At 46.4% G+C, this 27,719-nt stretch overlaps 1 long non-coding RNA gene and 1 pseudogene across 1 annotated transcript; one reads left to right on the top strand and one right to left on the bottom strand.

Moving 5' to 3' along the window:
- Nucleotides 1-3,176: 3,176 nt before the first annotated feature.
- On the top strand, nucleotides 3,177-4,140 carry LOC122690194 (annotated as a pseudogene).
- Nucleotides 4,141-7,605: 3,465 nt separating this feature from the next.
- On the bottom strand, nucleotides 7,606-8,532 carry LOC122690195. Its single transcript, XR_006340008.1, has 2 exons — nucleotides 8,292-8,532; nucleotides 7,606-7,918 (listed from the first exon to the last, which is right to left on the bottom strand). It is a non-coding gene; the product is annotated as an uncharacterized LOC122690195 (long non-coding RNA).
- Between the last annotated feature and the right edge of the window lie 19,187 nt (nucleotides 8,533-27,719).

Genomic DNA, 27,719 nt, shown 5'->3' with positions numbered 1-27,719 from the left:
CAGTGCCAAAGAATGCACAACTACCACACAATTGCACTCATCTCACACGCTAGTAAAGTAATGCTCCAAATTCTCCAAGCCAGGCTTCAGCAATATGTGAACCGTGAACTTCCAGATGTTCAAGCTGGATTTAGAAAAGGCAGAGGAACCAGAGATCAAATTGCCAACATCTGCTGGATCATTGAAAAAGCAAGAGAGTTCCAGAAAAACATCTATTTCTGCTTTATTGACTATGCCAAAGCCTTTGATTGTGTGGATCACAATAAACTGTGGAAAATTCTTAAAGAGATGGGAATACCAGACCACCTGACCTGCCTCTTGAGAAATCTGTATGCAAGTCAGGAAGCAACAGTTAGAACTGGACATGGAACAACAGGCTGGTACCAAATAGGAAAAGGAGTACGTCAAGGCTGTATATGGTCACCCTACTCATTTAACTTATATGCAGAGTACATCATGAGAAATGCTGGGCTGGATGAAGCACAAGCTGGAATCAGGATTGCCGGGAGAAATATCAATAACCTCAGATATGCAGATGACACCACCCTTGTGGCAGAAAGTGAAGAGGAGCTAAAAAGCCTCTTGATGAAAGTGAAAGAGGAGAGTGAAAAAGTTGGCTTAAAGCTCAACCTTCAGAAAACTAAGATCATGGTATCTGGTCCCATCACTTCATGGCAAATAGATGGGGAAACAGTGGAAACAGTGAGAGACTTTATTTTTCTGGGCTCCAAAATCACTGCAGATGGTGATTGCAGCCATGAAATTAAAAGATGCTTGCTCCTTGGAAGGAAAGTTATGACCAACCTAGACAGCACATTAAAAAGCAGAGACATTACTTTGCCAACAGAGGTCCGTCTAGTCAAGGCTATGGTTTTTCCAGTGGTCACGTATGGATGTGAGAGTTGGACTATAAAGAAAGCAGAGCACTGAAGAATTTATGGTTTTGAGCTGTGGTGTCAGAGAAGACTCTTGAGAGTCCCTTGGACTGCAAGGAGATCCAACCAATCCATCCTAAAGGATATCAGTCCTGGGTGTTCATTGGAAGGTCTGATGTTGAAGCTGAAACTCCAATATTTTGGCCACCTGATGCAAAGAGCTGACTCATTTGAAAAGACCCTGATGCTGGGAAAGATTGAAGGCAGGAGGAGAAGGGGACAACAGAGGATGAGATGGTTGGATGGCATCACCAACTCAATGGACATTGGTTTGGGTAAACTCTGGGAGTTGGTGATGGACAGAGAGGCCTGGCATGCTGCGGTTCATGGAGTTGCAAAGTGTCGGACACGACTGAGCGACTGAACTGAAGCACTTCTAAGGTGCCATCTCACTTCTTCCTCACTAGGCCCCTTGAAGAAAACCCTGTCACCCCTGTGGGACCTTCAGTCAAGCTCTTTCTCTCAGAGACCCTCTCCCTTTCCCCCCAGCCCTGAGGGAAGTGCCCTGGACTCATGGTCTGGGACTGGATTTTCTGTGGATCCTGGAGAGATTTTCAGTTTGGCTCTTTCAGGGACTTTATGACAGATCCCTGTGTTTGGGCAGGAAAGAGGTGTCCTGCAGAATGCAGGGAGTAGGCAGGGTCCTGAGGGGATCCTCTTAGGCAGCACCGGTCCTGGGTGAGAGGCAAAAATGGGGTGAGAGTGTAACTTAGATCCTCTGAGTAGGGCTGTGGGAGGGGCTAAAGAGGCCCCTGGGTGGGAGGGGAGGCCTGGTGGAGGGTGAGGGGAGAGGTGGGGATTTGGGGAGAGAGAGGACTTATGGAAGCTGTCACCAGGAAAGGGACTTTGGAAAATGACAGATGATTAGAGGGATGTAAGGGAGTTGTCATAGGCAAAGTGAGAGGAAGACCTCTCCTATCTCCAGAATTCAGGATCCCACAGTGGGTGCTGAGAGATGACAGAGAGGACAAGGTCCCCAGGGCTTGTTCTGTGGATCTGGGATTCACTCTAAGCCTCCCGCTGGGCAGGATACAAAGTCACCATGACCAGAGGTGACCAGAGTGTGTTAGGACCATTCTCAGGACCCAGACATGGGAAATCAACCTCAGAACCCCTCAGCTCTAAGGTAATCCCCACCCCTGGAATGAACTTGCATTCCTCAGGATGACATGCTGGTGAATGCAGATTGCAGGGACTTCAAGACTGGATGTCTCACTCTCTTGGGGTTGACTGAACAGAAACGCACTGCCACTGCCCACACAGAAGCCCAGAGGCGAAAATTTGGGGCTCTGTGTCCCAGTGCAGCCTGTGGGCAGTGGGGGAGAAGTGTGAAGGCTCAGAGCTAATGGGGTGCTGTTAGCTAGAGTAGTGTCCACTTAAAGAAAAGTACAACAGAAGAGTTGTGAGTTTGAGTTGAATTCTGGGTCTTCTGGGGACTATAGCCTGCGACACAGTTACTCTGTCAGCTCTGAGGAAACTGCTCTGAGGAGGTAACAGAGAAGTCAATATGATTTTTGGCTGTGAAATACATGCAGTCAAGCGTGCATATTGGTAAAAGATTACTGTGAAACACAGAGATCAGATATCACAAGTAAATCATTTTCATGCTTTTCTGTGTGTGGGAAGATGCAAGAATCTGGGGTCACTGAACCTTTTCCTGAGGTAGGCGTGTAACTAAATAAAGGCCAGCTTGTCCAAAGCACAGAGTGCTTCATCCTGTTTTTCATCCTGAATTCCTTCAGGATTCACTGTCATTCAGCAACCACAGAGGTTACAATTTAACCCTGTAGAACTGGCTGTGAGTAATGCTGTTTGTCTTAGGGATCCTAAGTTTTCTGAGTCTACAGTTGGAATTTCTGAGCTGGCTGGGGTCTGTGTCCTCAGGTGTGATCCATTAGAGCTGTTTCGAGTGGGAGTCTAGGATGAGCAGTCTCTGAAGTGATTCCAGATATCTGTCCTAGGGCATGAAGTCTCTGAACTATTTAGGGGGTCTTTGTCAAGAGGGTTGGGCCTCTGAGCTGTTCATGAATCTGCATATAACAATAGTCTTAAGAGGAAGGTTGGATGGACCCCACTCTCACGGGTCTTAGAAGTCGACCTGTGATTTCACATTTGCTATCATTTCTACCATGCCTCCCTACAGAGATAAAAGCTTGGGGTGCCATCCTCAGAAAGAATGAGTCATGTGCAGTTCACTGGAGCCCATGGTAAAAACCCTGTTAAGAACTATACTTGTGGGTAATGCCCCGGAAGGCGGGGGACGTGGAAGAGGCTGAGGCCGGCGCTGAGGAGGCGAGTGCAGAGGAACGCGGCGCCGAGCGGGAGATGGAGGCCGGGCGGCTGCGGCCGGTGCTGCGCTCCGTGAACACGCGCGAGCCGTCCCAGGTCATCTTCTGCAACCGCAGCCCGCGCGTGGTGCTGCCCTGTGGCTCAGCTTCAATGGCGAGCCGCAACCCTACCTGACGCTGTCCCCCGGCACGGGCCGCCGCATCCACAGCTACAGAGATCACCTTTGGCTCTTCCCAGATGCTGGGACATCTGATGGGCTTCTAGTTAACCAAACTGAGCTATTTGTGCCATCTCTCAATGCTGATGGGCAGCCTGTTTTTGCCAACATCACACTGCCAGTGTACACCCTGAAAGAGCGGTGCCTCCAGGTTGTGAGAAGCCTAGTTAAGCCTGAGGATTACAGGAGACTGGACATTGCGTGATCCCTTTATGAAGATATGGAAGACCATCCCAATGTGCAGAAGGATCTGCTGCGGCTGACACAGGAGCATATTGAAAACCAGCGGATGGCAGGGGAGACTGAAGATTTTTAATTGAAAGTTACACTCCTGGGTCTCAGCTTTTGACGGTCCTGACAAGTCTTGATCTAGAGCTGGGACTGGTCACCTTTTCTCGGCTTAAAAGTGTCTCATTCTTGGAGTGAAAATGCTCCATTGCTTAAAACAAAGTTAACTGACCTCACTACTAGGCATTGTGATGTTTAAGGGCAAATATCACAAAATGTAATAATTATGCCTGCCTCTTGTAGAAGTATTTATCAAGGAAAAGTAGTTGCATCTTTGCTTCCTAGTGAGTCAGGGAAGTTTTTGTGTAAGGACTTTGGTGGAAGTAATTACAGCGAGAATTGTAGCTTATTCTTGAGTTGTAAGGAAGCAGTGGCACCTGCTTTTCATTGTTGTGTTGTGGTTGGTGATGTGCCCACCTCTGCTCTGAGAGACGAAAATGTCCTTGGGGCAGGGGAAAATCTGTCTGCTCTTTGAGACCCTAGTGCCTCGCACATTATGAGCCTTCCATCTGTGTTAATTGAATGAACAAACCAGTAGTCCTTTGGCAGAAAGTGTTTAGAGGTTTTGACCCTTTTTTTTGACGGGGGTGGGGGCTGATAGTGGGAACCTTAAAGTATATACAGTAAACAGATGTTTAAAAGGGAATCATTTTTATAGAAAGCAGTTTTTTCATAATTTTCTAAATTTTGACTTTTCTTAGTCCATTGTTGTCACAGGGCTGTTTTACTTCTGTTTCTAAGCCAGGATTAGCTTTCTACAATTCTTGTGGTGATAGCTTTTTGAAACTTGCTATCCACACAGGAGATAGGAGAAAATAGCCATTGCCTTGTTTAATCATAGTATTAAAGAGCTACTCTTAAAGAAAAAAAAAAAAAAAAAAGAGCTACTCCTGTACTATAAATCGGTTTTTGCCAAGTGTGGGTATTTCTGTTCCTTTTTGTAAATCCATGACGTTTCTGTTTAATTCAGCAGTTTTTCATCAGGCAGGATCTGGTGACACTTTGCACCTGGCTAGAGGAGAAGACGGAGCCCTCTAGCCTCTGGGATATTACAGGTAACACACTGTGGATTTAGAGAGTAGCCTGGAATGTTTTATAGTTTTGTACATGCCCAGATCCTTGCCTATAGGCTGGACTTAAATTCATTAACTTGAATTCAATACTTCTATCAGGCATCCTTTTTTAGTAGCTAATGGTTTAAAAAAAAAAAAAGGATCCGCCCCAGTAGAGAGAGTTTTGGAAGAGACAGAAAAATAAAAGGAAGAAAAGATCCAGGTAGATACATTGTTTAAATACAACCACTAACTTAACATTTTGAACTTTCAGCCTTTTTTTGGCTTGGTTTTACATAGTTGAGATCATACAGAATATACAGTTTTATATTCTACTTTCTCATTTAACTTTATAACTTAAAATATTTTTCCATGGTATTATAAGCTCTTCATACTCATGAGTGCAGCCTTCCTTTTATAAATAATGTGGGACTATTTCTTGCCATCCTTATTAAATCCTTCTGCTAACCTTTGAGCACGTTTCCTGTGCTCTGATATCAGAGTGAAGTGAATGAATCAAATGCCTTACAGTATTTCCACCTAATCGTATTCTCCTCTTTCAACACTCAACAAATAAGGGGCTTTTTAAAAAAATCTGTTGTGTTATTCATTCAGTGACACACCTCTAATTTTTTATCTAATTTTTGTTGTTGAATTGTTGGGTGGAGAAGAAAATATGCTGGTATAGAAGGTAACCGTATCATTTCAAAAGTAGGATAGTATGAGAGATTTAAGGAAGTCTATTGGTGCTGGATTAGTTCAATGTTGGTTTTATTATTTTTTTAACCTGCCATTGTGTCAAAATGTTCCTGTTAAAACTTACAATTTGAGTACTGTGTTTTTGTGTTGTCCAAAGAAAATCGAAAACCTGTAGCATGTATGTACTCATTTAAATCTTATGAATGTATTAAATGTATTGCTCTTGAGAGACTGTGAAAAAAAAAAAAGAACAATACTTGCTGACATGAGTACCTCCCATGATAGGGGTCCTGTGACAAAAACTGTGTACACACACTTATTCAGTGAATCTGCCCAACCCACAACAAGGAGGGCAGCATTTACAGAAGGGAGCCCAAGGCCCGGTGCAGATGGAAGGTCTCAGCTCATGATGACGGGAGGAACCAGATGTAAGCTTGGGCTCCTTGGTGGAGGCAGGGAATACTCAGCATGACCCTGGCCAGGTAGAGGGTAGGGGGGCGTTTACACAGGGCCACAAGGACCCTGTGACTGACTCACTGTCAGGATATGTCTCTGTGTCTCCCCATCACACATCCAACTTCTTACCTGATGTATGGAATGTAATCTTAATATTCCCTGGAGAGGTGGTGCTGAAAGTCACAGAGGTGAGCCTCCAAGTAGGTGGGGAGAAACTTCACATTCGCCAATTTGCACAAGGCTCCACCACAAATGCAGAGATCCATGCCTCTCTTCCCCCATTAAAGCAGTCATTGGCACTGAGGGAAGGCTGGGCTGGACAAGTTCTGAGGGACCCTATATACAGATGAGCCTCACCAGGACTGGTACATGTCCTTATCATGATAGGCAGAGACCCTGGATGTGTGTTAAGGGAACATGATTAAGGGCCAGGCCATGGGCAACTGAGTCATTCCCTAGAGACAGTCCCTGGGGAGGGGCTTTTATTCTTCTATAGAGAAAATGTACTGTCCATCATCCAGTAGCAGGGCTGGGGGCCTGTAGGTGAGTGCTAACTAAGTGGGGACAGTTTGCTGCCAGAAATAGTCTCTCTGTCCCTGTCTAATGCTCTATCTTTGTCTTTCTCCCTGCCATCTCTGTGCCTGTTATATCATCCCTCTTTGCCTTTGCAAGACTCAATGTGACCTCACTCACACCAAGAGGGTCCTTGGCTCTGTCTTTCCTAAGGGTATCTTCAATTGACACGGATGTTCACTGGGAGCAGTAGGGGGGATTCTTCTTGAGTGTAGGGGATTCCAGGAAAGGCATGTTCAATTGCAGATGGCCTGTGGTTTTCCTGGGGTAAATCAGGAGCTCCTCAAAAATCATTGTGTGATCTGGGTCTCTGAGAGAAGCCTAAGGGTTCCTCTGGTAGGCAACCTCCTGTGGCTCAAGTCAAAGTCCCCCCTATGGCCAGAAAGCCCTATGGGACCTGACCCTCATTGGATCTCCTGGCTCTCCCTCCATCATGCTGTGACAGTCACATAGACCTCCTCACTATTTTCATACACACTACACTGAGTTCCTGGAGACGGAAATGGCAACCCACTCCAGTATTCTTGCCTAGAGAATCCCGTGGACGGAGGAGCCTGGTGGGCTGCTATCCATGGGGTCACACAGAGTTGAGCATGACTGAAGTGACTTAGCATGCATGCATGCATTGGAGAAGGAAATGGCAACTGACTCCAGAATTCTTCCCTGGAGAATCCCAGGGACAGAGGAGCCTGGTAGGCTGCCATCTATGGGGTTGCACAGAGTCGGACACGACCGAAGCGATTTAGCAGCAGCAGCAGCACACTGAGTTCCACGCCCCAAGTTTTCAACTGGCCTTAACTCTGTCTGGGATAATTTTCTTCCAGATAGGCATATCCTCTAGGCTGTTACTCAAATGTCACAATCTTAGAAAGAACTTCCCTGACCACTCTTTCTAGATATCATCCCCTCTCTCTATTTCACTATCCCGGTTTAATGTTAATCACAGCAGTTATGAACACCTGAAAATTACTTATCTATTGGGGCTGTATGACCCCAACACAATGTAAGTTTCATGAAGCCAAAGTTGATTTTCTCTTTCCTCACACACATAGTTGTGCTTGACACAAACTGTGGAGAGAATGAATGAATGACGGAATGAATAAACAAATTTGAACTTGTTGAGAGAGGCATAGCTAGACAGGCTGAGGATTCTGCTAGGGAACATATTCAGGGATTACAAGATGGTGATAAAGCTGTGGTCTTTATCTCATCTACATGGTATCCTTGGGTCCCCTTGGAGATGACTCCTTTCCTAACAGAATGGAATGTCCTGTTGTCCTTTTCAGTATTACTCGCAGTCAACGACAGAGGCCTTCCCCATGCCAGGCCTTCAGATCCCAGTCGGAAGCTTTCTCTCTCCTGCCCCTGGGGGGACTGTGGCTGGCTTTCCCGATGAAACCGATTCTCTACTAAACAGGAAAACACAAACAAGCAAAGAGAAAAGGTTTTCAATGCTTCCTGTTACGATAGTGGCCACTACAGAGAAGTAATCTTCAGTTTACGAAGACTTTTTTCTGGGTCCAAGATAGCAGCAATCGCTGGGGTTTTCATCCTAACTGCCTTTCCACCCTTGGAGGATCATCCTCTAATGGTCCACCGACATCTAGATTGGCTGTTTCTCAGTCTCACCACCAAGGGGCGCGCGAGATGAAACACTCTGTCCTGGGATGTACCATTGAGGGGTAGAGGTAAGACCACCCACTCTGGAAGGTACCATTGGGAGAGGGCGTGTGACAACACAGAGAGACCCTTTACACCGCGTCGGGCATCGACCACACTTACCAGCGGAGGCACTCGTGGCGCCATGGGTCCATCCCCATTCGATCCATTCCGTCTTCCCGTGGCATTCGAGTCTGAGTGGACACCGGTATTAAGCTGCAACTTTCTTCGTCTCTTTTCCAACCCCACCCCTTCGTTTCTACATGGTTACATCCAGGGGGGATGGCTACCGTGCGAGATAGGCTGCGAGTTGGGGGTATGGCTTCAGGAAGCGTTCTAGGCATTGATTGGTCACCGCGTGCTTGCCGGAATTAGCTCATCCGGGGCGCCAATACGCGCCGGAAGTCCCGTGAGTCCCGCCCTGCTTGGTCTCCTGCCCCGTTCCGTTTGGCTGGCTGGCTGGCTGTTACAGGCACTGGGATGGCAGAGCTGGACCTGAGGGCCACGAGCGTGTGTGTACGCGTGCGCCTGCGTTGGCGTGCGCGGCTTTTCAGAGCATACAATTTTTCTCTGAGTTGTATTGCTTTTCCCGAAGGGGTCGAATAGCTGCCCTGGTTAGTGGCAAGGTTTGGCGCTGTAGCTGGAGGAGCATGGTGACGGCGTTTCAGTCTTGTTTAGCTCTTGCTCAGTCTGGATCGTGTGGCAACACGCACGGTGTTTTGCACAAATGCATGCAATTCTTGTCCAAGGAGAGGTCTCTGAGTTTGGTGACTCTCCCTGGAGAGTAAACTGTATCTGGCAGCTTGGGAATGCTACGTGTGACACACAGGTGCTGTTTGGGTACATTTGATCTCCTTGAGTCTTTGGGCGGAATTGGGAGTGATGGAATATTTGATCTGAGTGGATTTTGTGAGCCTAGTACAAAGCCTCTAGGATGTGTGTGCCTGTATTCCGGGGTGTGCATTTTTGGAGCTTTCTGACATTTCAGTCCCTGGGCGTGAGATCTATTTGTAGGCGTGTGCACCCCAGATTGTGAGACCTCTGAGTTTTTGATTCTGGATCCTAAGTTGTGATGTCTCTGAGCTGCTTTAAGGATGGGTTTGTCTAAAGGTGCGAAGTCTCAGCTGCTTGGGGATCTGTGCACAGGGTGCAGGTTTTCCATTTGTCTGGGGACTTTATCTGAAGGTTACATGATGTTCTTGAGTTACTAAAGGTTCTCTTTCCGTTTAGGGATTTTGTATTAGCTTGGTAAGTGTCCGAGTGGTTTGGGAGTCAGTCTCCATGGTGTGAAGTATCTGTGCAGTTCTCATTTGTTTCTGTCTTGAAGACTTTGGTCTGTTTGGAGGGTCTTTGTCACAGCGTGTATGGTGATGGTCTCAGCTGTGTTTGAGGGTCTGAGACGAGTTGTGTGCTCTCTGTGCAGAGATTCAGTGAGCTCTTTTTGGTGTCTCTGGGTATCAAGCTGAGCTGTCTGGAGTCTCTGTGTCAGAAATAAAACCTCTTATGTTCTTGGCTGTGAGGTCTCTGTCCGGGAACTGAGGGTTTGGAAGCTGGCAGATGTGATTCTGAGGCCTGGAACCTGACATGCTGACTGTGTGTTGCTGAGTGTATCAGTCGTCTCCTGGAATCTCAGGTTGTTCATAATTATTACTGTGGGGCCAGTGCGTGTCTTGGAGGGTACCTGTGCATGTTAGCAATGTGTGTTGCCTGGCTCCAGACTATCCTTCAGCAAATGTTTTCTGAGCACCTGTAATCTACCTGAGCACTGTTGGAGGAGTTTGTGACAGGACAGAACTGACCAAGTCTCTCCCTTGATAGACTTGGTGGTCAGTAAATAAATCAAGGGTGGCAGGCACTATGAAGAAAGATAATGCTAGATCAGGGGAAAGGGTATATGTAGGTATGATGTTATTATTTTATTCAAGGTAAGGAGGGAAAGTCTCCCTGAAAGATGGCAAGTAAGCAGAGATCTGGAGGAAGTGAGGGAGCAGGCCATGGGGATATCTAAGGGAAGAGCATTCCAGGCAGAAGGAACAACAAATGCAACTGTCCTGGCATGGAAATCTACTTGGTGTGCTCCTGAATGTCAAGGAGTCTTGTGATGTACAGGGTTTGGCATGTAGCACTCATTGAAAGGGGTCTGGTTGCTGCTGTCTCTGTTTCTCTCACAATTTGTGATCATCCGCATTTCACAGATGAAGGACTGAGGGCTCCAATGTGTGCCCTGCACCTTCTCTCCTACCTATCCCTGAAATTAGGAGTGAGACCTTCTGGTCCATCATGAGAGAGAGAGAGAGAAAGTTTCAGTGTCCCAGCTGCAGGGATATCAACACTGAATGTCAGCCAAGCAGCAGAGATCAGTTATAATGTGGGAATCATGCCTTGTAACATTGGTACTCTTGATGGAGGGCAGGACTTAAGAAGGAAACAGGAACTGGGGCAAAGGACAGAGGCAGGAAGGGAAGTTGGAGGACAATGAGGGGCAAAAAAAAAAAAAAAAAAAAACGACTGGCTTCATCACATTGCTTGGGTTTGGCCCAGTTCACGTTGATTGGCTGACTGTATTATGACATAGTCACCTTTTCCTGTCCCTACCCTTTCTTTCCCTTCCCTTTTTTGTGCCTGAGCAAGTCAGTCCTAAAGCCGTTAGGTGTCACCAGGTAAGGCATATGTATGTGTAAAGGGGCATCCCTGCCTGGAGAGTCAGAGCCCAAGGTGGAAACAAGGATATCCCTAGGTTTTGGGTGGGAAGGAGGCTAACTGCTTCATGGATTCAAGGTTGAGTGAGGTGTGGAAGTCAAGGACAAGGGATGGTTCTGCATAGATTGTGAGGAGCACCCTTTCATGGAGGAGGGATCACTTATATGCATTGGGATTCATCAACTCAGCAAATACATAAAAATGCTGAGAGCTATGTCTGTCATTTTTGGAAAAGGGAATTTCCAGTATGGAAAGGAAGTAACCTAGAACAAATTCTGAGGAATTCTACTGGGATTAAAGGTCTCCATGCAAACTTCTTGTATTCGATAGGTGTGCATATGTGGCTAGACTTATATATAACTATAGATGTGTGTGTATGTGTTTGTGTGTGTGATTGTATACACACGTATATTCCCAAGTTACTGTACACAGCAACATTCCAACGGCAATAATTACACCAGTCCCCAGATCCTAGCTTCTGAACACCTTTCTCCACTAAATGATGGCTTCCCAGGCTGAGGAAGGAAAGGCTAAATGAGCCTGGGTCACCTTGTCATGTCAATAACAAGGGAAAGTTCAAGAATGATGTGGAGATGTCAGAGGGACACAGAATATAGCTTGAGGGCTCTCCTGGACACATTCAGGACTCTCTTATTTTTTCCACCTTTCTTGAGGTATTATTGACATATAACCTGTAAGTTTAAGATGCCAATGTGATGATTTGATACAGACATATTTGGCAAAACGATTACCACAGCAGCGTTGGCACTCTATCTCCTCACATAATCCTTTTTAAAAATTGTTGAGTAAATAACATCTCAGATCTACCCTCTTCGCTTTCACTGTATTGTACAGTTTTGTTAATTATACTCACCATGCTATACATTGGATCCACGCAACTTACTCATCTCATACCTGGAAGTTTGTACCCTGTATTCAAAATTTTCCCCAGGCCCTGGAAACCACCATTCTAAACTCTTAGAAATTTCTGTAAGTTTGACTTTTTTAGGTTCTGCATATAAGTGAGAACATACAATATATGTCTTTCTCTGTTTCACTTTTTTTCACTTAGCCTAAAGCCTTTGAAGTCCATTCATGTTGTTGCAAAAGGCAGAATTTTCTTCTTTGTGACTGAATAATAGTCCATTGTATATATTACCACATTTTCTCTTTTCAAAGTAATTTATTTTAATTGGAGGGTAATTACTTTACGATATTGTGATATTTTTGTCGTACATCAACATGAATCGGCCATAGGGATTCACGTGTCCCTCCCATCCTTAACCCCCCTCCAACCTCCCTCCCCACCCTATCCCTCTAGGTTGTCCAAGAGTACTGGCTTTGGGTGCCCTGCTTCATGCATGGAGCTTAACACTGCTCATCTATTTTACTTAGGTCATGTACATTTTTCAATGCTATTCTTTCAAATCATCCCACCCACTCCTCCCACTGAGTCCCAGAGCCTGTTCTTTACGTCTGTGTCTCCTTTGCTGCCCTGCATGTAGGGTCATTGGTACCATCTTTCTAAATTCCATATATAAGCGTTAATATACAGTATTTTTCTTTCTCTTTCTGACTTACTTCACTCTGTATCATAGGCTCCAAGTTCATCCACCTCATTAGAACTGACTCAAGTGCGTTCCTTTTTATACTTGAGTAATGTTCCATTGTATATGTACCACAACTTCCTTATCGTTCGTCTGCCAGTGGGCATCTAGGTTGCTTCCAGGTCCTAGCTATTGTAAACAGTGCTGCAGTGAACATTGGAGTCTATGTGTCTGTTTCACTTCTGGTTTCCCCGGGGTGTATGCCGAGCAGTGGGATTGCTGGGTCACATGGCAGGTCTATTCCCAGTTTTTAAAGGAATCACACACTGTTCTCCGTAGTGGCTATAACAGTTTGCATTCCCATCCACTGTGTAAGAGGGTTGCCCTTCCTCCACACCCTATCCAGCATTTGTTTGTAGACTTTTTGATGGTGGCCATTCTGACTGGTGTCACCACGTTTTCTATATCCATTCATCCCTTCATAAACACATAGTTGCTTACAACTTTTGGTTGAAGCGGCAAAGTAAATTTCAGGTTAGTGTTACTGCTCCAGTGTTGCATTTCAGAATAATTTGGCTATTCTAGTCCATTTGCCTTACCACAGAAATTTTATCATCAATTAGTCTATATGTACAATAAAGTTCTGCTGGAATTTCTGACTAGAATTGTATGAAATTGATGGATGTGTATGGGGCTACTGACATCCTAATTACTTTGAATTTCTCAACCCATGAACACACCATGTGCCCCCATTTTGTTAGGTCTTATTTAAGGAACCACATTGCATTACCTTTTCTGCCATAGTTTTATCAAGTCTAATTCTTGTATATCAAATATTGAAGATCTGAATCTGATGACGATATGAAAATATTAGTAGTCAGACGTTCATCAGTAATGCTTTATTTCTTCTGTAGTTTTTACAATGCCCGTTTATTGTGTTTCTTATTTTTTCTGCTAATGTTTATGATTGTTTAATCCAAGGGTGATGGTATGGGTATTTTCTGGGGTAAGTCGTGAGATGTTCAGCTGTGTTTTGGGATGGAGAGTCTGAGGACAGGGACACAGGGGAGAGAGAGCAGAGTAGGGGTGGGGGAGGTGAACGCGTGGGGGCAGGGACGGGGGGCTGCTAGTACAAGCGGAAACAGAAGTGAAGAGACACAGGAGGAAGAGCTCCCCTTCTGCACCGTGCGTAGCTCTCCGTACATATACGCATAATGAAGTCTTTGAGTACTCATAGCAACACTCTGAGGTAAGCATCTTTAATGCTATCATCCCTTTCGTCAGCTGAGGAGCAGAGACACATAGATGTTAATGGGTGAATGCATCTGCACAAAGTCACCTAGCTGGCAAGAGCTGAGTCAGGTTGGTGCCCAGGCCAGAGAGAAACATCCAGGTGTGGGATCTGACCCCAATCTGGAATACAGTGCAGGGTCTGGTGTACTCTGGATCAAAGGGCAGATCTACATGTCCATCCGCATGAAACATTACTATGGATCTGAGTATGGATTGGACACAGTGTCTCCTAAGCGGTGAAAGACCATGGGGTGACATGTCAGCATGCACACATCACAGAGAACAGTTCCTGGACCATAGGGAGGTAAACAGTGCTTCCTCTGACCAACATTAGTGGAGCACCCTCATCATAATGGAAAGTAGCATAACCATAGTATAATATAATGATACACAGAGCAACAGATACAATATCATGAAGACATTACCTCCCCCATCTGGTAATTTTCTAAAATGCAGAGAACAAAACCTGGAAGGCAATAGACCACATACTAAGTTTTTTTCTCTGAAGTGTGACATTCTAGATAATTTTCAAATAACATTGTATTAGTATTGTAATTTGTTGTATCTTCATTGTTACATAGGCAGTTTTTCTATTATAATTGAAAAATGGACTTTCTGAAGACTCGTTCTCAGGTGTCTTGAGGTTTCAGCATAAAAAAGTTGTGTTGGTATCCCTGCCAGGTGAAAACCCAATTGGCGCACTGAAGTCAGAAGTAATATCTTTGGTACCGTAGGTGGGGGGCTGTGGGGAGTAGAGGGGTCCTGATGGAAGGCTAGCTAAGCCTGCAAGCATTGAGAAAAAGGTTACTGATGCTATAGACTGAAACCAAACGACACTGGTGTTCTGTCCACGGAAATGTCTGTGTTAGGACTTTCAGACCTTGACTCTTTTGGCTCCCATGATGCAGTGGGGCAGCTTGTGGCGCTTATAACACAGTCCTGCTTTGACCCAGGCTGTGGATGGGAGTCAGAGCCTCCCCTGCAGCACCGCCCCCTTTGTGGGCGATCTGGAGCCCTTTTGTGATATCTGGGAGTCGACAGATTCCGAAGAGAAAGGAGAAAGAAGATACATGGCGCAGGGCGTACATGCACCCACCCCGTGCATGTGGTGCTAGAGATGTGCCAGAGATGCAGTGGCAGCTTCTTAGAGGGACCAGGTGGGGATGAGCAGAGTTGGATTCAGTGACTCGAGGAAGAGATGTGTAAGTGAATGTAAAGGGAGAAAACACATTGAGAGGGGTAAACAGCTCCAACTCCCATTTCTGTAGCAGGGTAGGTGCTCCATGACTGTTGTGAGAAGGCTGCCTGGTCTGAGCTCTGGGAGGGAGTGATGAGGATTTTAAGGACCCACCATCAACCCTAAGCAGGGGGCGCTGAGTGTGTGAAGACATAAGTCTCAGCCTTCACCACTGACAGACACAGAAAGCTTCTTAGCCCTGCTGAGAGTGCGGCGCTGGCACCTTAGGGAAGCTCAAAGGGAAGGTGGAGGTGGTGGTGGTTGTTCATTCGCTCAGTCGTGTCCGACTATTTACGACCCCATGACCTGCAGCACGCCAGGCTCCTCTGTCCTACACTATCTCCCTGAGTTTGATCAAATTAATGTCCATTGTGTTGGTGATGCTATCTAACCATCTCACCCTGTTTCCCCCTTCTCCTCCTGCCTTCGATCTTTTCCAGCACTAGGGTGTTTTCCAATGAGTCAGCTATTCTCATCAGGTGGCCAAAGTATTGCAGCTTCAGCATCAGTCCTTCCAGTGTGTATTGAGAGTATACAGTATTCATTTCCTTTAGGATTGGTCAGGTTGTTCTCCTTACTGTCTGAGGGATTATAAAGGGTCATCTCTAGCACCACAATTCGAAAGCATCACTCAGCCTTCCTAATGATCCAACTCACACATCTGTACACGGCTACTGGAAAAACCATGGTTTTGACTCTGCAGACCTTTGTCAGCAAAGTGACGTCTCTGCTTTTTAATACGCGGTCTAGGTTCGTCATGTGTTTCCCCGGAGGCTCAGCAGTAGAGAATCTGTCTGTAATGCAGGGGAATTAGGAAACCTGGGTTCGATCCCTGGGTCGGGAAGGTTCCCTGGAGGAGGCCATGGCAATCCACTCCAGTATTCTCACCTGGAGAATCCCCTGGACAGAGGAGCCTGGCGGGCCTTGGTCCATGGGTTCATAAAGAGTATACTGAGAGACATCACCTCCCAAACAGAATCTCTGGCCAATGGGCTGTCTCTCTAGCTTTACTCATCTCAAGTAAAATCTGTTCCCTGGCCTCAGAAGCCATGTGAGATAACGAAGGAAACTTGAGGCAGTGGTGCTTTAAGCAGTGATTTGGTGCGAGATCTTTATTCGTTTGGTCCAAGTGACTGCAGGGAATGAAATGGGGTAGGGGGATGAAGGAAATGAGATGATGAATTTATTGCCCCGGCCAACCTCCCTGCCCCCAGGTAGCAGACTTCAGTAGGGCTGGCAGGTGTCAATGGTGTGTGTATAGGCTCACTTGTAACAACATCCTGTGTGTGGTATGAGCAACTTGGTGGGCAAATCAGACAGTATGGCCAAATATTCATTTCTCAGAGTGGATGGAGGGAGACGAGAGAAAAGAATGATGAACCATGGGTTAGTTGTGAGTCAGTTTCTAAAATCTCAGTATTTCTTCACAAGGGGTGTGTGTGTGAATTGTTTTCTTTATCTGAGAATTGGCTTTCTACGTGAGGAAATATCATCGTGAGAGACTCCTTGTGACATGTCACAAGAGGTTGGGAGTGAATTGGGTTAAGGTCATTTTCCACGTGTTTCACACCAAATGTTTGTTTAAGGGGATATCAGTGGCCTTAAAGAACTGAACTAAGTGGTTGAAATAAAGGTTTCAGTTCCTGAAATGTGAAGAGACTCTGGGATGTGTGTTCATCCTAGCCAGTGGTCACAGGCAACTCATAAACTCATAAGATTTGAACTGTGTCTTCCTAATGTCTTTTGCTTTCTGCCCTTGAATGTGGTGGAGGCCTCAGTTCCAGTGACTAAAGTTCCTAAGTAACAGTTCTCTGAGAAAAGTTTCTAGAAAAGAGCAGTGCCTGGAAAGCTGATCTAAAATTTTAATATAGCCTGTGATGTAATTTTTGTTAGCTTCACCCAAGATATGATCATTCAAAGAATATAGAGAGATGCACCTACTTCGGTATCTAGCATTGGATTTTTCAAATGTACACACAGTAAGGTTGGCCCGGTTTTCTTTCTTATTATTTACCTATTTATTGTTGGCTGCACTGAGTCTTTATTGCTGCACGAGGCTTTCTCTACTTGTGGAGAAGGAGGACTACTCTCTAGTAGCGGTGCATGCGCTTCTCATTTCAGAGATTTCTCTTGTTGCGGAGCATGGAGTCTAGGCTCGAGGACTTAAGTACTCGAAGCAGATGGGTTCAGTAGTTGTAACACACAGTCTTAGTCCCTGTGCGGCACGTGGAATCTTCCTGGACTAGGGACTGAACACCTGCCCCGTTGCATTGACAAGTGGGTTCTGTTTTATTTTTTTAATCATTAATTATTTTAATCAGAAAATAATTACTATACCATATTGTGATGGCTTTTGCCATATATCAACATGAATCAGCCACAGGTATACATGTGTCCTCCCCTCTGGAACCCCCATCCCACCTCCCTCCCCACCCTATCCCTCTGGGTTGCCCCAGAGCACTGGCTTTGGGTGCCCTGCTTCATGCATTGAACTTCCACTGGTCATCTGTTTTACATATGGGAATGTATATGTTTCACTCCTCTTCTCTCAAATCAACCCACCCTCGCCTTCTTTCACTGAGTCGAGAAGTATGTTCTGTACATCTCTGTCTCCGTTGCTTCCCTGCATGTAGAATCGTTGCTACCGTCTTTCTAAATTCCATATATATGCATTAATATGAGTATTTGTCTTTCTCTTTCTGACTGACCTCTCTCTGTATAACAGGCTCCAGGTTCATCCACCTCATTAGCACTGATTGAAATGTGTTCCTTTTTATAGCTGAGTAATATTCCATTGTGTATATGCACCACAACTTCCTTATCCATTCATCTGCCGATGGACGTCTAAGTTCCTTCCATGTCCTTGCTGTTGTAAATAGTGCTGCTGTGAACACTGGGGTACATGTGTCTGTTCACTTCTGGTTTCCTCGAGGTGTATGCCCAGCAGTGGGATTGCTCAGTCGTGTGGCAGTTCTGTTCCCAGTGTTTTAAGGAATCTCCACTCTGTTCTCCATAGTGGCTTTACCAGTTTGCATTCCCACTAACAGTGGAAGAAGGTTCCCTTTTCTCCACACCATCTCCAGCATTTATTGTTTGTAGACATTTTGATGATGGCCATTCTGACCTGTGTGAGATGATACCTCATTGTGGTTTTGATTTGCAGTTTTCTAATAATGAGTGATGTTGAGCATCTCTTCATGTGTTTGGTAGCCATCTCTATGTCTTTGGAGAAATGTCTCTTTAGATCTCCTGCCCACTTTTTATGGGGTTTTTCGTTTTTGTGGTATTGAGCTGCATGGGCTGCTTGTATATTTTGGAGATTCATTCTTTGTCGGTTGTTCATTTGCTATTATTTTCTCCCATTCTGAGGGCTGTCTTTTCACCTTGCTTATAGTTTCCTTCATTGTGCGAAAGCATTTAAGTTAAATTTGGTCCCTTTTGTTTATTTGTGTTTTTATTTCCATTACTCTGGGAGGTGGGCCATAGAGGATCTTGCTGTGATTTATGTCAGAGAGTGTTCTGCTGTTGGTCCTTTAATGGACCGGAACCTGGTGGTCCGGAGTCGACAATGAGACTGTGAAAGAAGGAAAGAGGCTAATAGTCCCTGGGTTATGCAGCTGGCTTCCGCGATCCAGGGAATCAGCCAGAAAGAGAGAGAGAGAGAGAGAGGGAGAAAGAAGGAAAGAAAGACAGTCTCGGGGACCAAAGCTCTGATGGAGCAAAGGTGTTTTAATCAACATGGCATGGGCATACATACTGTCTTACAAGGTAGTTATTCTCAGCAAAGGTAAAGATTAAAATTCCAGATTTACAAAACACAAGGTGATCCCTATTAAAGAGAGAAGAGGGTACTTATCACCATAATGAGAAACTAACGATGGAAATGCCTGGATTCCTTAGCCCCAGGAAAGGCGTGTCTCTCCTCTTAATTCCTGAATATTCAGGAATTATTAAGGGCCAAAAGTTTCCTGACAGATCCAAAAGAGCACACAGGAAGCCTCCTGTTCAATGCATCCTGATATTCTGCCTATGGTTTCCTCTTAAGAGTTTTAGAGTTTTTGGTCTTACATTTAGATCTTTAATCCATTTTGAGTTTATTTTTTTGTGTGGTGTTAGAAAGTGTTCCAGTTTCATTCTTTTACACGTAGTTGAGCATTTTCCCTAGCATCACGTGTTGAAGAGACTTTGTTTATGCCATTGTATATTTGTGCCTCCTTTGTCAAAGATAAACCTGTGCATAGGTGTGTGGATTTATCCCTGGGTTCTCTATTTTGTTCCATTGATCTATATTTCTGTCTTTCTGCCATACTGTCTTGATGGCTGTCTTGATGACTGTAGGTTTGTAATATAGTCTGTAGTATAGACTGAAGTCAGGAAGGTTGATTCCTCCATGTCCATTCTTCTTTCTCAACGTTGCTTTCGGTAATCGGAGTCTTTAGTGTTTCCATACAAACTGAGAAATTATTTGTTCTAGTTGTGTGAAAAATACCTTTGATAGTTTAATCGGGATTGTGATGAATCAATCTACAGATTGCTTTGGGTAGTAGAGTCATTTTCACTATACTGATTCTTCCAATCCAAGAACGTGGTACATTTCTCCATCTCTCTGTGTCATCTTTGATTGCTTTCATCAGTTTTTTTTTTTTACAGTTTTCTGTATACAGGCCTCTTGTTTTTATACATACATTTATTCCTAAGTATTTTATTCTTTTCATTGCAATGGTGAATGGGATTGTTTCCTTAAGTACTCTTTCTTATTTTTCTTTATTTATCCACCACTTGTGTAGGAGGGAGGCTGAGCACGGTTAGAAATGCAAATAGTCGGATCCCACCCAGGACCAACAAGACTGAGTGAAAAATGGCTCCCCATGGGCGTCTCACCTCCTGGGGGTGTTGGAGGGTGAGGTGAGAGACAAACACACCATTGTGGCTGCAGAGATGGGAAGCACAACCACAGGAAGTAGAAGGTACTACAGGGGAGAGGGTTCCATTTGGTAACAATGCAAGTACTGTGTATGAAAGGACAAACCATCCACCACTGCCCAGGGTGACCAACCGCAGCCTTTGACACAGATGGGGAGGATGCTACCCTGGCAACCCAGGTCTCAAACGTGGACCGAGGAGAGTCCCCTTTCTCAGATGTCCAGGAGGATGCTCCAGGCCCATTTTGGTCATGCCCACCCCCTGCAGATTTGAATACACAAGCAGCAGTGATTGGTTGTGGGGCTTGGGAGGCAAGGAATCCCAGACCACTCTGGGGAGCCCACGTGGAAAACACAGGCTCAGGCTCTCACGGGGAACAGGGACAGAGACCCCAGATCAGACCAGGGCTCACACAGTCAGGTGCTGAGGTTGATGGGCAAGAGTTCACAGTGGGGGTCTTGGGCCTGAGCACTGGAGGACCAGTGGAACCCAGTGTCCAGGAGTGTTCGCTGCCCAGTAAACAGGCTGGAGATGCTTCCCCAGTCAGTGGCTACTTTAGTGAGGTCACTCTAGGAGTCAGCTGGCATCCGTGGGTGCATCTCTGAGTTTTAGGCAATCAGTTGTCTGAGCTGCAGTGTCCTAGGCACTTCTAAGGTGCCATCTCACTAGAAGAAAATCCTGTCACCCCTGCAGGATGATGGGTGAGTCCAAGATCCTTGAGTTCAGCTCTTTCTCTCAGAGACCCCCTCCCTTTTCCCGCAGCCCTGAGGGAAGTGCCTTGGACACCTGGTCTGGGTCTGGATTTTCTCTGGATCCTAGAGAGATTTTCAGGTCAGCCCTCACCAGGACTTTAAGACAGACACCTGTGTGTGGGCAGGAGAGAGGTGTCCTGCAGAATGCAGGGAGCAGGCAAGGTCCTCAGGGGATCATCTGAGGCAGTGTGGGTGCTGTGTGAGAGGCCACAAATGGGGTGAGGATGTAACTCAGGTCCTGTGAGCAGGGCTAGAGAGGGGCTAAAGAGGCTCCTGGAGTGGGAGGGAGGCCTGGTGGAAGGTGAGGGGAGAGGGTGGGGATTTGGGGATAGAGAGGATTTGTGGCAGCTGTCACCAGGAGAGGGACTCTGGAAAATGACAGATGACTAGAGGGATGTCAGGGAGCTGTCATAGGCACAGTGAGGGGAAGACCTCTCCTATCTCCAGAATTCAGGAGCACACAGTCTCTGCTGAGACATGACAGAGAGAACAAGGTCCCTCGGACTCGTTCTGTGGATCTGGGATTCACTCTGAACCTCCCGTGGGGCACAATACAAAGTCAACACGACCAGAGGTGACCAGGGTGGGTTAAGTCTATTCTGAGGACCCAGACATGGGAAATCAATTTCAGAACTCCTCAGCTCTCAGGCAATCCCCACCCCTGGGATGAATCTGCCTTCCTCAGGATGACATGCTGGTGAATGCAGACTGCAGGGACTGCAGGACTGGAGGGCTCTCTCCCTTGGGGTCGACTGAACAGAGACTCAGTGCAAATGCCAACACAGCAGCCCAGAGGGAAAGATGTGGGGCTCTGTGTCCCAGGGTGCAGGCTATAGGCTTTCGGGGTGGGAGGGGTGGTGAAGCCTCTGCGCTAAAGGAGAGCTGTGAGCTAGAGTAGTGTCTACTTAAAGAAAAGCATATAACAGGAGAGTTGTGAGTTTAAGTTGGATTTGGAGTCTTCTGGGAACTACAACCCAGGACACAGCTCCTCCTTTACTTCTGAGGAAACTGCTTGGAGGAGGTAGCAGAGGCGTCAATATGATTGTTGCCTAGGAAGTACATGCAGTCAGGCGTGCGTATTAGTAAAAGATTGCTGTGTAATACAGAGATCAGATGTCATAAGTTCATTATTTTCATGCTTTTCTGTGTGTGGAAGATGTAAGAATCTAGGGTCACTGAACATTTTCCTGAGGTATCAGTAAATAAATAAAGGCAAATTTGTCCAACGTACGGGGAGCCTCATACTGTTTTTCACCCTAAATTCCTTCAGAATGCACGTTAGGTCAGCAACCACAGTGGTTACAACTTAACACTTGTAGAACTGGCTGTGAGTAATGCTCTTTGTCTTAAGGATCTGAATTTACCTAAGGCCAGATGTTCAAGGTGGATTTAGAAAAGGCAGAGGAACCAGAGATCAAATTGCCAACATCCTTTGGATCATAGAAAACGCTAAAGAGTTCCAGAAAAACCTCTCCTTCTGCATTAATGACTATGCCAAAGCCTTTGACTGTGTGGACCACAACAAACTCTGGAAAATTCTAAGAGATGGGAATACCAGATCACCTTACGAGCCTCTTGAGAAATGTGTATGCAGGTGAGGAAGCAACAACCAGAACTGGACATGGAACAATAGGCTGGTTCAAAATAGGAAAAGGGATAACTCAAGGCTGTATAATGTCATCCTGCTTATTTAAGTTAGATGCAGAGTACATCATGAGAAACGCTGGGCTAGATGAAGCACAAGCTGGAATCAAGTTTGCCAGGAGAAATATCAATAACCTCAGATATACAGATGACACCACCCTCATGGGAGAAAGCGAAGGAGAACTAAAGGGTCCTTTGAAGAAAGTGAAAAAGGAGACTGAAAAAGTTGGCTTAAAACTCAATATCCAGAAAACTAAGATCATGGTATCTGGTCCCATCACTTCATGGCAAATAGATGGGGAAACAGTGACAGACTTTATTTTGGGGGGCTCCGAAATTACTGCAGATGGTGACTGCAGCCATGAAATGAAAAGACGCTTACTACTTGGAAGAAAAATTAGCACCAACCTAGACAGCATATTAAAAAGCAGAGACACTACTTTGCCAACAAAGGTCCATCTAGTCAAGGCTATGGTTTTCCCAGTAGTCATGTATGGATGTGAGAGCTGGACTATAAAGAACGCTGAGTGCCAAAGAATTGATGCTGTCAAACTGTGGTGTTGGAGAAGACTCTTGAGAGTCCCTTAGACTGCAAGGAGATTCAACGAGTCTATCCTAAAGGAAATCAGTCCTGAATATTCATTGGAAGGACTGATGCTGAAACTGAAACTCCAATACTTCGGCCACCTGATGCGAAGAACTGACTCATTTGAAAAGACCCTGATGCTGGGAAAGATTGAAGGCAGGAGGAGAAGGGGACAAGAGAGGACGAGATGGTTGGATGGCATCACCAACTCAATGGGCATGAGTTTGCGTAAACTCTGGGAGTTGGCGATGGACAGGGAGGCCTGGAATGCTGCAGTCCACGGGCTCTCAGAGAGTTGGACACGACTGAATGAACTGAACTGAGAGTTGGAATTGTCTAAGATGGTTAGGGTCTGTGTCCTCAGGTGTGATGTATTTGAGCTGTTTTGGGTTGCTTTCCAGGATGAGTGCTGTCTGAACTGTTCGTGGATCTCTGTCCCAGGCATGAAGCCTCTGAACTATTTGGGAGGGTTTTGTCCAGAGGGTTGGGTCTCTGAGCGGTTCATAGATCTGCATATGAGAGTAGTCTTAAGAGGAAGGCTGGATGGACTCCACTCTCATGGGTCTTAGAAGTAGACCTGTGATATCACATTTGCTATGATTTCTACCATGCCTCCCTACAGAGATAAAATCTTGTGGTCCCATCATCAGGGAGAGCAAATCTTGTGCAGTACAGAGGAGTCCACGGTAACAATACTGAGGAGAACAATATTTCCTGACAAGACTACCACCCTTGATAGGGGCCCTGTGAAAAAACTGTGTACACACACTCACTCAGACAGTTTGCCCAACCCATGACAAACAGGCCACCATTTGCAGATGGGAGCTCAAGGCCCAGTGCAGATGGAAGGTCTCGGCTCATGAGGACAGGATGAGCTGTATGCAGGCTTGGGCTCCTTGGAGGAGGCAGGGAAGACTCAGCAGAACCCTGGCCAGGTAGTGGGGGAGGGGGGCATTAGCACAGGGCCACAAGGACCCTGTGACTGTCTCACTGTCAGGATACATCTCTGTGTCTCCCCATTACACACCCAGTTACTTACCTGATGTATCAAATGTAATCTGCACATTCCCTGGGGACGTGGTGGTGGAAAATACAGAGGTGAGCCTCCAAGCAGGTGGGGAGAAACCTCATATTCACTAATTTGCATGAGGCTCCATCACAAATGCAGCGATCCCTGCCTCTCTTTCCCCCACTAAAGCATTCATTGGCACTGAGGTCAGCAGGAGGGCAGTCAGGCTGGACAGCTTGTGAGGGACCCTGTGTACAGCATGAGCCTCCCCATGACTGGATCATCTCCATGTCTTGATCAGGGCAGAGGACCCTGATGTGTGCCAAGGGAGCATGACTGAGACTCAGGCCACGGGCAACTCAGTCATTTCCTAGAGACAGTCCCTGGTGGGGGGTGGGGCAGTGAGGGGGAGCAGCTTCTTTTCTCCTGTAGAGATAGTGCCTCATCCAGGAGCAGGGCTGGGGGCCCATAGGTGGGTGCTGATTGGGGATGCTTTGCTTCCAGAGATAGTCTCTCTGTCCCTGTCCAGTATTCTATCTTTGTCTTTCTCCCTGCCATCTCTGTGCCTGTTACATCCTCCCTCTTTGCCGTTACAAGACTGACTGTGACCTCAGACCGTGAGGGTTCTTCCTCTGTCTCTCCTGAGGGTATCATCAATTGACACTGATGTCCACTGGGAGCAGTAGAAGTGATTCCCCTTGAGTGTAGGGGATTCCAGGAAAGGGATGTTCAACTGCAGAGGGTCTGTGGTTTTCCTCGGATGAATCTAGAGTTCCTCAACAATCATTGTGTGATCTGGGCCTCTGAAAGAACCCTGGGGGCTTCTCTGGTAAGAACCCTCCTGTGGCTCAAGTCAAAGTCCCCCCACCATGGCCAGAAGGCCCAAGGGGACCCGCCCCTCATCACTGCTTTCATCGGATCTCCTGGCTCTCCGTCCATCATGCTGTGACAATCACATAGCTCTCCACATTCTTTTCATACACTCTACACTAAGTTCCACTCCCCAGTTTACCACTGACCTTAACTCCATCTGAGATACTTTTCTCCCAGAAAGGCATCTCCTCTAGGCTTTTGCTCAAATGTCACAATCTTAGAAGGAACTTCCCTGGCCACTCATTCTAGATATCATCCCCTCTCTCTCTATTTCACTATCCTGATTTAATGTTAACCACAGCAGTTATGAACACCCGATAAATGACTTGTCTTTTGGGGCTGTATGACCCCAACACAATGTAACTTCCATGAAGCCAAGGTTGATTTTCTCTTTCCTAACACACATAGTTGTGCTTGACAGAAACTGTGGAGAGGATGGATGAATGTCGGAATGAATAAGCAAATTTAAACTTGTTGACAGAGGCATAGCTTGAGAGGCTGAGGATTCTGCTAGGGAATATATTCAGTCATGACAAGATGGTGACAAAGCCATGGTCTTTATCTCACCTACGCGGTGTCCTTGGGTCCCCTCGGAGTTGACCCCTTTCCTAACAAAATGGACAATCCTGTTCTCCTTCTCACATATTACTAGCAGCTAACGACAGAGGCCTTCCCCAATCCAGACCTTCAGAACCCAGTGCGAAGCTTTCTCTCCCCTGCCCGCTGGGGGATTGTGGCTGGCTTTCCCCATTGAGACCTATTTTGTATTAAACAGGAAAGCACAAACAAGCACAATGCCCAGCACACAGAAAATGCTTTCAATGCTTCCTCTTACGATAGTGGCCACAACAGAGAAGTAATTTTCAGTTTATGGATATTTTTCTGAGTCCAGGATTGCAGCAATAGGTGGGGTTTTCATCCTAAATTTGCTTATTCACCCTTGGAGGATCATCCTCTAACGGTCTACCGGCATCTACATCGGCTGTTCCCCAGTCTCACCACCAAGGGGCGCGCCACATGAAACCGTTCGGTCCATGGATGTGGCACTGAGGGGTAGCGGTAAGACCACCCACTCTGGAAGGTACCATTCGAGAGGGCCTATGACAACACAGAGAGTACCTTTAAACCGCGTCGGGCATCCACCAGAGTTCCCAGCGGAGGCACCCATGGCACCACTGGCTCCATCCCCATTCCTTACATTTCGGCTTCCCGCTGCAGGCGAGTCCGAGTGGACAATGGTATTAAGCGGCAGCTGTCCTCGTCTCTTTTCCAATTCCACCCCTTCGTTTCTACATGGTTACATCCAAGGGGGGGACGGCTACGGAGCGAGCTGGGCTGCCAGTTTGGGGGTCTGGCGTCAGGAAGCGTTCTGCGCATTGATTGGTCACCGCGAGACCGCCGGAATGAGCTCTTCCGGGGGCGCGAATTGGCGCCGGAACTCCCGCGAGTCCCGCCCTGCTTCGTCTCCGGCCCAGTTCCCGTTGGCTGGCTGGCTGTTACAGGACTGGGATGGCAGAGCTGTACCTGAGGACGAGAGGCATGTTGCCGTTCGCGGCTTTTTAGAGCATACAGTTTTTGGCCGAGTTGTATTGCTTTTCCCGAAGGGGTCGAACAGCTGCCCTGGTTAGTGGCGAGGTTTGGCGCAGTCGCTGGCTGTGCATGGTGACGGCGTTTCGGTCTTATTTTGCTCTCGCTCAGTCTGGAGCATGTGGCAGCCCTCGGTCATTCGCACAAATGCATGCAATTCATGTCCAGGGAGAGGTCTCTGAGTTAGCTGTCTCTGCCTGGAGACTAACCTGTGTCAGGGAGCCTGGGCTCGTGTATCGCTACGTGTGTCAACACAGGTCCTGTTTCGGTACATTTGATCTCCTTGAGCCTTTGGGCGGAGTCGGGAGTGATGGGATATTTGATCCGAGTGGGTTTTGTGAGCCATAGTACAAAGTCCCTAGGATGTGTGTGCCTGTATTCCGGGGTGTGCATTTTTGGAGCTTTCTGGCCTTTCAGTCCCTGGGTGTGAGATCCCTTTGTAGGCGTGTGCACCCCAGATTGTGAGACCTCTGAGTTTTTGATTCTGGTCCCAAGTTGTGATGTCTCTGGGCTGCTTTAAGGATAGGTTTGTCTAAAGGTGTGAAGTCTCAGCTGCTTGGGGATCTGTGCACAGGGTGCAGGTTTTCCATTTGTCTGGGGACTTTATCTGAAGGTTACATGATGTTCTTGAGTTATTAAAGGTTCTCTTTCCGTTTAGGGTTTTTGCATTAGGTTGGTAAGTGTCGAGTGGTTTGGGAGTCAGTCTCCATGGTGTGAAGTATTTGTGCAGTTCTCATTTGTTTCTGTCTTGAAGACTTTGGTCTGTTTGGAGGGTCTTTGTCACAGCGTGTATGGTGATGGTCTCAGTTGTGTTTGAGGGTCTGAGACGAGTTGTGTGCTCTCTGTGCAGAGATTCAGTGAGCTCTTTTTGGTGTCTCTGAGTATCTATCTGAGCCGTCTGGAGTCTCTGTGTCAGAAATAAAACCTCTCATGTTCTTGGCTGTGAGGTCTCTGTCCGGGAACTGAGGGTTTGGAAGCTGGCAGATATGATTCTGAGGCCTGGAACCTGACATGCTGACTGTGTGTTGCTGAGTGTATCAGTTGTCTCCTGGAATCTCAGGTTGTTCATAATTATTACAGTGGGGCCAGTGCGTGTCTTGGAGGGTACCTGTGCATGTTAGCAATGTGTGTTGCCTGGCTCCAGACTATCCTTCAGCAAATGTTTTCTGAGCACCTGTAATCTACCTGAGCACTGTTGGAGGAGTTTGTGACAGGACAGAACTGACCAAGTCTCTCCCTTGATAGACTTGGTGGTCAGTAAATAAATCAAGGGTGGCAGGCACTATGAAGAAAGATAATGCTAGATCAGGGGAAAGGGTATATGTAGGTATGATGTTATTATTTTATTCAAGGTAAGGAGGGAAAGTCTCCCTGAAAGATGGCAAGTAAGCAGAGATCTG

This window comes from Cervus elaphus, chromosome X (assembly GCF_910594005.1).
Source record: "Cervus elaphus chromosome X, mCerEla1.1, whole genome shotgun sequence".
In the NCBI taxonomy this organism is placed as follows: domain Eukaryota; kingdom Metazoa; phylum Chordata; class Mammalia; order Artiodactyla; family Cervidae; genus Cervus; species Cervus elaphus.
Note: the sequence above shows the minus strand (reverse complement) of the source record. Positions and strands in the feature narration are given on the sequence as shown.